This window comes from Odocoileus virginianus, chromosome 10, assembly GCF_023699985.2.
Source record: "Odocoileus virginianus isolate 20LAN1187 ecotype Illinois chromosome 10, Ovbor_1.2, whole genome shotgun sequence".
Lineage (NCBI taxonomy): Eukaryota > Metazoa > Chordata > Mammalia > Artiodactyla > Cervidae > Odocoileus > Odocoileus virginianus.
Window position 1 is genome coordinate 45,307,457 of NC_069683.1, and position 9,729 is coordinate 45,317,185.

The following is a 9,729-nucleotide window of genomic DNA, read 5'->3' on the forward strand; positions in this document are numbered from 1 at the left end:
CCTGAATATTCATTGGAAGGACTGATGCTGAAGCTGAAAACTCCAAGTTACTTTGGCCACCTGATACGAAGAACTGACTCATTGAAAAGACCCTGATGCTGGGAAAGATTGAAGGCAGGAGGAGAAGGGGATGACAGAGGTTGAGTTGGTTGGATGACGTCATCGACTCTATGGACATGAGTTTGAGCAAGCTCTGAGAGTTGGTGATGGACAGGGAAACCTGGCATGCTGCAGTTCATGGGGTTGCAAAGAGTTGGACACGACTGAGAGTCTGAACTGGACTACTTACAACACTTTGCTGCCTAAATTTAAGACTGAAAGGGATTCAAAAGATTATTTAACTGGATGTTTTTCAAATTTGTTTTATCAAAAGAATCACCTAGGTGCCTATTAAAAACACAGATACCTGGATCCCTAAATCTAGTCAACCTGACTTCTTAGGAAAAAGAACTGAAAATCTGCATTTTTAACAAATGCCCAGTGATGCTTGATCTCAGGGGTTGATAGCTGATAACCTGACAGAGGGTTAAGCTTAGCAGATCTAAAACAAACAGCATCTTTCCTGGGGAAACATCCTGGTCCCTAAGGAGTTTATCTTCCCATTAGGGAGATAAGGTGGGCTGTCAAGAGAACAGTGGATTAGCACAGAATGCCCCCCGAGGGCCTCCCACCCTGAGCTGGCAGGGCTGGAGGGATGCCCAGGGTCTCAAAACTGGCCTCCTGCCTGACAGGACACTCATCTCAATCCAGCCTTAGAATTAGGTCTTTCCACATGAGTCATTAGGGCCTCACCCACATTTCCTAACTTCCTGTTTCAGGTCCTGTCCCCCATCCATCATCAGGCTCTGCCCCCAGCCATATTCTCAGGCCCCTTCCTCTTCACCCCAGTGAGATCCCGGAAGAAGTAAGCAAAGAAGCCCTGTGTGTCTGGTTTCTTTTCTAGGCTTTTAAGACTGTCCTTTGCTGTTTTTGTTCAGTCACTAAGTTGTGTCCAACTCTTTGCGACCCCATGAACTGCAGCACGCCAGGTTCCTCTGTCCTTCACTATCTCCCGGAGTTTGCTCAAACTCATGTCCATTGAGTCGGTGATGCTACCTAACCATCTCATCCTTTGCCACCCCCTTCTCCTTTTGCCCTCAGTCTTTCCCAGTATCAGAGTCTTCTCCAATGAGTTGGCTCTTTGAATCAGGTGGCCAAAGTATTGGAGCTTCAGCTTCAGAGTTAGTCCTTCCAATGAATATTTAGGGTTGATTTCCTTTAAGATTGACTGGTTTGATCTCCTTGCTGTCCAAGGGGCTCTCGAGAGTCTTTTCCAGCACCACTATTCAAAAGAACCTATTGTCACTATTCAAATTATGGGTTTCGAAGCAATGATAGAAACCTCATCTCTTTCTGCCACCTCTTGTGCATAATCAGTGTCCTCCTGGAGTTCAACCACAGATCAACTAGATTTTTCTTTTAAGATAGCGAATTTGAAGTCTCACTCCACTTTGCAAGCCCCACTTCTGTCCTTCGCCTTTCTTTTGATTTTACCTGACCAACTCTTCAAGACTAGGACAAAAAGCTCAAGTTTGCCAGGAAGTTTCCCAGGCTACTTGACCTATAGCTCTGTTCTATTCTCTCCCTACTCTGAACTCCAACAATAACAATTATTATAGCAACTACCATTCACTGTGTTCTTATTATGTCCAAGTTCTGTGCCAAGCACTTTACATGTATCATCTTATTTAATATTCATGGCAACACTCCAAAGTGTGTTCTATTCTTAGCCTCTTTTAACTGACTAGGAAACTGAGGCGTCCAGAGGTTAAGTAACATACCCAGGGTCACACAAGTAGGAGAACCAGAAGGGACTCCAACGTGAGGCCGCCTGACCACAAAGTCCTTGCTTTTAACCACAATAGCATCTGCCTGCCTATAGCCCTTGCTTTTTTCCAGCCGCATTCGGGCACACATCCTGTGCTACCTTCTCCTCTTATCTAACGGTTCTGTGTGTGGCAACCTTGTACCCCAGGGAAGTTGTCAGTTCAAACAGGCCAGTCCCATGCTGGGAACAGAAACCAGCCTTAAACCAGCTGGGTACAGAAGCCTCCATTCATCTAAATGTGAAGGCCCTTGGAGGAAGAGCTCTAATGAGCCCAACAGCCCTCTAACTGTAACCAACAGCCCTCATTGTCAGAATGTTCTTTGTGTCTAATCTTGAGTCCTCTGCCACATTAGAAACCAGTTTCCTTCATGATCTCTAGCCCTAGGAGAGCAGTTATAAGTTGTGGTTCAAAGCAAGATACCAGCATCTCAGCCCTGGAGCTGAACCACTCAGGAGTGCTGTGACTCAGTGAGCCTGCTTCTGCATTTATAAAACGCATGCCTAAGTGCTTCCATCACTGGGTCGTTTTCAAAATTAAATGGAACATTATGTACAAAACACTTCACATCATGTTTGACAGGTAGTAGAGGCCCGAGATGGATTCCCTGGTGGCTCAGATGGTAAGGAATCCACCTGCAACTCGGGAGACCTGGGTTCGATTCCAGGGTTGGGAAGATTCCCTGGAGAAGATAATGGCTATCCACTCCAGTATTCTTGCCTGGAGAATTCCACAGACAGAGGAGCCGGGCGGGTTACAGTCCGTGGGGTGGCAAAGAGCCTGATGCGCCAGAGTGACCAGCACTCACTTTCAGAGGCCCAAGTAATGGTGGCTGTTATCACTAGGTTGGCCATTAGGTTTTCCATAAGATTTTACAGAAAACCCAACCGATTTTTCAGCCAACCCAATATTTTAAACTGTTTATTCACTCCTCTTTTCTCAACTATTAAGTCTCTGTTTGACCTACACAGGCTTCCCCCTCCCCTGACTCACCCTCTACACACACACACAGCTCCTTCTGCAACACCTTTTCTATTAATTCTCTTTAGGTCTTCCAGTTTTAGCTACGAAGACCACTGAAACTAGGAAGTGGGCAGCCCAACCGGGCAAGCACCCCCCCTTTGCTGTTTGGTCTGTGTGCCTCATTTGGCAGGAAGAGACATGCCACGCCGTCTCCCAGCCTGTGACCAACGAAACAGGTGCGGACTAAGTCCTGTAGAAAGCTGAAAGAGAGACTGAACCAGTGATCTCTACCTGGAGATGGGGAGAATGAGACAGGGAGCTTGACTTTGCAATAGTGGAAGGATTTTTCTTTTAGCTTCTTTCTGTGAAACTTGGTGCTGGGCCTGTGCAGATGGAGTTGGCCACTGGTGCTTTGAACCTGAGAAGGGTGTGGAGATGGAGCGGGAGAGATCTCTTCTGCCCCTCAAGGCCACCGCAAAGCTCTCGTCACTTCCCTGCCCAAGCACAAGTGCAAATTAGATTTACAGCATCGCACAATTACTCAGTTACATAAATCCAAGGGCGTGGTGGGAAAGTGAACTGGAGAAGCAGCGGGCCAGGGTAGAGAGCAGAAAGGAAAGAGAGACTGGGACCGCTGGGTGAGAAGCCATTCTTCCCAGGCAGAAAATTGGGCTGAGGAGAAGTTTAGATGGAATTGGACTGTATTGATGACTTTTAGGAAGGGAAAGGAAGCCTCCATGATCAGGACTGCAAGAAAAGGTACATCTCAGCTCATTGATCAGACTCAGACTCTTGAAGTTCCCAAACATAACCGTCTTCTTCCCCATGATAGTTCTTTCAGGAGGCTGTTCCTGCTCTCCTAACTGGATGTTCATGCATCCACACATCCAACACACATCTGTCCATCCACCCACCCATTCATCATCCATCTATCTATTCATCCAGACTATCCATTCATCTAGACTAGTCATCTAGTCAGACACTCTGCTAGATGCTGTGGTCATAGCAGTGGAACAAGGTAGATGCAGTGTTTCCTTATCCTGGATGGAACCTATAGCTGCAAGGGAAGTGAGCATTAAAAAAAAGAAGTGCAAAAGCAAATATATATATATATGTATGTATGCTGCACTGTGTGCAGTTTGTAGGATCTTAGTTCCCCAGCCAGGGATTGAACTAGGGCCTTCATCAGTGAGATTACTGAGTCCTAATCACTGGATTGCCAGGGAATTCCAAGAAACAAATACTTAAATGACAATTGTAGTGCGTCCTTGATGGCCCAGTGGTAAAGAACCCGTCTGCCAATGCAGGAGACGTGGATTTGGTCCCTGATCCAGGAGGATCCCCCGTGCCACAAAGCGGCTAAGCTCATGTGCCACAACTACTGAGCTTGTGCTCTCGAGCCCAGGAGCCAGAAGCACCAAAGCCCACGCGCCCTAAAGCCCGAGCTCTACCACAAGGGGAGCCACCGCAATGAGAAGCCCACACACTGCAACAGGAGAGTAGCCTCCCACTTGCTGCAACTAGAGAAAAGCCCACACAGCGAAGAAGACCCAGCACAGCCAAAAAGAAATAAATAAAAAATTATTTAAAAGATTATAATTGTAACTGGTAGTGTGGAGAATTGCAGGAAACTCTAGCCTAGACCCGCAATGTCTAGGTTGATTTAAAAAGATGAATCAGGCTTGATACAAAAAAATAATGTTCTAGGCAAAGGAAATAACTTATGAACCAGCCTGAGCCCAGTGGACTTCCCAGAAATTTTGCCAAGTGCCTGAGGTGAGATGAGGGGAGGAGAGCTGCTGGAAATAACCCAGGGCCTTGCAAGCAATGTTAGGATGTGAGTATTGTTTTGTTTTCTCTTCCTAAGTACAAGGGGGCAGTCACTGAAAACTATCTAAGGGAATGACACGATCAGACTTCTATTTTGAAGAGATCACTGGGGAAGAGGTCCAGGGGAGAGGTCATGATGCCTTGGACCACGGTGGCAGCAGCAGGTGAGAGAGGTGCTGGACTTCAGCTGCATGTTGGAAGGAGAGTTTGGAAATAGGATTTGACGTTTCTTTGGACTTGGGGGTGAGGGAGAGGGAGGGGTCAAGGACATTTGGCTTGGGCCATTGGGCAGCACCGTGGGTTCAGATTGGGAAGCCTGGGAAAGAGGCCCTTAGGTTACTTTTCTGGTAGCTCTACAGGTACTGTTAACCCTCTGCCTACTGTTTTAATGACTCCACAGCATTTGTCCTTGAACCAGAAGGTATAAGAGAATGGAAGTGGAGTCTAGTGGTTAGGGCTCCGTGCTGCTACTACAGGGGCCACAGGTTCAGTTCCTGGTCAGGGAACTAGATCCCATGTGCCATGAGGCAAGGCTCCCCCTGCCCCCCAAAAATAAATAAATAAGGCCTAAGGCATGAGTGTTCAGTTGTGTCTGACTCTTCTCGACCCCATTGTCTATAGCATGCCAGGCTCCTCTGTCCATCGCATTTTCCAGGCAAGAATACTAGAGTGGGTTGCCATTTCCTACTCTAGGGGAACTTCCTCACCTATGGATCAAACCTAAGTCTCTTGTGGCTCCTGCATTGGCAGGCAGATTCTCTACCACTGAGCCACCTGGAAAGCTGGCCCCACTATTAGTAGCTTTGCTCAGATTAGAAGCTGTCTTTAGCCTCCTCTGTGACACCACATAGCATTTTCCTTTCATGGCTGGGGGTAGAGAGCTCATCTTTGTATTCACCTTGAGCCCAGCATAGCACCTGGTACACAGAGGGTTTCAATAATGAGGTTTTCTATAGCCCTGTGTACCTGGCACTGTGCTTTGTGGGCAAGCATCTTAGTCCTAGTCTTTGCCCTCAAGAATCTCACTGGCCATTTGGTCCACAGAGAACAGGGTCCCCGGGGAAAGCAGGCTGGGCCACCTCATCAAAACGGAAGCCCACAGGTCATTTGCAGAGGCTAGCATGGCTCTTTATGGCTGGAAACCCACAAAAGATGAATATAGCAGAGATGGAGGGAGAAATAGATGTGTGTCCTGGAGAGCATCTGGTCCCCTCAAGCCCCAGTAATTCCATCACCGTGGGGCAGGCATGGAGACCTTGGAGAAAAGGGGTCTTGTTCCTGCCCTGCAGAGCCACATGCTCAGTTCTAGCAGAGACCTTAGGCAAAAAGCCTGCAGGAAAGTAAGGGGCCCCAGCAACGCGGTGTACCTCGTGTTCACTACATTTTTCATGGGTAAATATCCTTTTCCTTATGCAAAGCCCTGAGGAAATTTATTACTAAAAAAAAAACCAAACAAGATATTTTAGCCAGGCTTTTTACTTCTCTCACAAAATGAATGTACCTGTTAAGGCTTCGGATGAGAAGACCTGCTTCTTTCTCTTCAGGGAGCTGAGCGAATATGAGCATGTTGGGCGTGGACAGGGGCCGTAACTGAACAGAGCCGTCAGCTTTCCCATCACAGGTACTGCTCAGGGCCTTTAGCATCTGTTTTTCAAATAGAAAAATAGCATCTGGCTTCTATTAGATCAGAGAAAGGGTGAGTCAGGTCCTAGTTGGGGGCAGAATGGGAGGGGGGGGAAAGGAGTCACATCTCTTCCTTATCTAATAGAAAAAGAACCTCCTCCTCCCCCAGACTGGGGATCTCAGAACCACCATCACTGTCATTTTTTTTTTAACTTTTAATTTTGTATTTGGGTATAGCCAATTAACAGTGTTGTGATAGTTTTCAGGTAAACAATGAAGAGACTCAGCCATACATATACATGTATCCATTCTCCCCTCAATCCCCCTCCCATCCAGGCTGCCACATAACATTGAGCAGTGTTCCATGTGCTATACAGTATGTCCTGTTGGTTATCTGTTTTAAATTTAGCAGTGTATACATGTCCATCCCAAACTCCCTTATTATTCCTTTCCCCTTGGCAACTGTAAGTTCCCTAAGTCTGTTCATTTGTATCATTTCTTTTTAGATCCCACATATAAGGGATATCATATGATATTTCTCTTTCTCTGACTTACTTCATTCAGTATGACAATCTCTAGGTCCATCCATGTTGCTGCAAATGGCATTATTTAATTTTTTAAAGGGCACAAAAATAGAAACATAGACCAATGGAACAGGATAGAAAACCCAAAAATAAACCCATGCACCTGTGGTCAATTAATCTGTGATGAAGAAGGCAAGACTACACAACGTTGGAAAGACAGTCTCTTCAACAAATGGTGTTGGGAAAACTGGACAGCTACATGTAAAAAAAAAAAAAGAAAGAAATTAGACCATTCTTTAACAACATACACAGAAATAAACTTGAAATGGATTAAAAGACCTAAATGCGAGACTGGACACTATAAAACTCCTAGAGGAAACACAGGCAAATGACACTCTGACATAAATCACAAGTATCTTTTTTGAGTCATTTCCCAGGGTAATGGACATAAATCCAAAAATTAACAAATGGGACCTACTTAAACTCAAAAGTTTTTGCACAACAAAGGAAACAATAAGCAAAGCAAAATAAACAATCGCCAGATTGGGAGAATATATTTGCAAATTGTTGTTGTTGTTTAGTCAGCTGAGTCATGTCTGACTCTTGGCAACCCCATGGACTGTAGCATACCAGGCTTCCTTGTTCTTCACTATCTTCCAAAGTTTGCTCAAACTCATGTCCATTGAATCGGTGATGCCATCCAACCATCTCATCCTCTGTCACCCTCTTCTCCTCCTGCCCTCAATCTTTCCCAGCATCAGGGTCTTTACTAATAAGTCTGTTCTTCCCATCAGGTGGCCAACGTATTGAAGCTTCAGCTTCAGCATCAGCCCTTCCGATGAATATTCAAGACCGATTTCCTTTACAATTGACGGGTTTGATCTCTTTGCTGTCTAAGGGACTCTCAAGAGTCTTCTCCAGCATCACAGTTCAAAAGCATCAATTCTTCGGTGCTCAGCCTTCTTTATGGTTCAACTCTCACACCTGTGCATGACTACTGGAGAAACCACAGCTTTGACTGTGTGGCACTTTCGGACTTTTGTAGGCAAAGTGATGTCTCTGCTTTTTCATATGCTAAGTTTGTTTTAGCTTTTCTTCCAAAGAGCAAGTGCCTTTTAGTTTCATGGCAGCAGTCACCGTCCGCAGGGATTTTGGAGCCCAAGAAAATAAACTCTGCCACTATTTCCACTTTTCCCCCATCTAAGGGGACCTGTGCTGTGCTGTGCTTGGTCACTCAGTCGTGTCTGACTCTCTTTGACCCCAAGGACCGTAGCCTGCCAGGCTCCTCTGTCCATGGGGATTCTCCAGGCAAGAATACTGGAGTGGGTTGCCATGCCCTCCTCCAAGGGAGCTTCCCAACCCAGGGATTGAACCCAGGTCTCCTGCATTGCAGGAGGATTGTTTACCAGCTGAGCCACGGGGGAAGCCCCTAATAGGATCTACTTAAACTCAAAAGTTTTTGCATAGCAAAGGCAACAATAAACAAAATGAAAAGACAACCCGCCGGTTGGGAGAAAATATTTGCAAATGATGTGACCTTAAAGGGATTAGTCTCCAAAATTTACAAGCGGCTCATGACGCTTAACTGCATTGAAACAAAGAGTATTCTTGCCTGGAAAATTCCAAGGACAGAAGAGCCTGAAGAGCTACAGTCCATGGGGTTGCAAAGAGTCGACTGAGCGAGCGAGCGCACACACGCACACCCACACACACACACACATACAGTCATTTTAGGCCATTTGAGAGAAAATAAAATTTGATCAATATTTATTTCAAGTTATCTTCTGAGCTTTAGGTCTTCAATCAAGTTCTCAGAGCAAGCTCTGTGTTTCCTGTTCTGCTTTTCTCAACATTATTTCATGCATGTATTTCCATATATTAATGCAGTTCACGTCATTCTTAGTAGTTATGGAACATACTGTGTCTAAATAGTTGATAGATCACTCTCATTATTCATCTGTTATCATTTTCTCCTATATGATCTTATAGAAAAGATTTACTAGGAGACATGAATATGATTCTAAGATGCATCAATATAATATGAATAATAACAGAGCTTTTTGCAAAGATTGACTCCCTGGACATAAACTTTAATTCACACCTCCAGCCTGGGGCATGTCTAGCACCCTCTGAAACAGTGTTCCATCTCTCTATAAATGTCTGTGAGGGGAGAGGATCCCATAATGTCCTGAGGGGATTTGTTTGCTGCTGTGTAAATACAGGATCTGAGCCAACTTTCAACTAAAAACTTCTTTCGGATGTATAACACAAATCTTGACTTGAATTTAAGCATTCTACCTTTTTCCTCAGTGTGGACAACTTCTCTGACCTGCATATAGCACCCCTGTGCAAATCAGGAGAGTTTGATCAGTAATAGGAAGCATTGATACATGCTAATATTCTGCTGGGGAATGTCAAAGACTTTTCATGAATTTTCATCAAATCCTGAACAACTCTTTGAGGTAGGTACTATTATGATTTCCATTTTACAGATGAGAGAAGGAGAAGATTTAATTATCTCCTAGCTTTTACAAATTATTTCTCATTTTAAATGCCTCCTGTTTGGAATTTCAAATTACTTCCCCCAAATACCCCACTTATTAAAAAATGAAGTGAAAAGTCCTGTGACTATCCATGGAGTGCTTACTGTGAGCCTGGGAACTTTGGGTTCATTTTCTTACTTAATTCTTGGGGTATTTCTGGGAGGCAGGTATTATTACTAATTTAATATGTGAGGAAATGGATGCTCAGAGAAGTTGAAGTACCCGCCCAAGGTCACACCAGAAAGGAGTGGGGCTCCACCTGGAAGCCAAGTCCAGCTCTAAGGCCTTGGGCTTTAAGCTCTACCTAAATGCCCCAGCGTCTGTCTCATCTACATAGGGACTAGCTGTCCATTTTGTTTGTAACTTTTTGCTTACTCCTGG

The 9,729-nt window shown here is 45.0% G+C and overlaps 1 long non-coding RNA gene across 2 annotated transcripts; it reads left to right on the plus strand.

Annotated features, from left to right (window-relative positions):
- Nucleotides 1-3,975: 3,975 nt before the first annotated feature.
- On the plus strand, nucleotides 3,976-9,426 carry LOC139037155 (uncharacterized). 2 transcript variants are annotated; one of them, XR_011489984.1, is made up of 3 exons: nucleotides 3,976-4,822; nucleotides 6,203-6,279; nucleotides 7,600-9,426. It is a non-coding gene; the product is annotated as an uncharacterized lncRNA (long non-coding RNA). The 2 variants fall into 2 exon arrangements; XR_011489983.1 differs by lacking the exon at nucleotides 3,976-4,822 and having other exon boundaries at nucleotides 6,096-6,279.
- The last annotated feature ends 303 nt before the right edge of the window (nucleotides 9,427-9,729 follow it).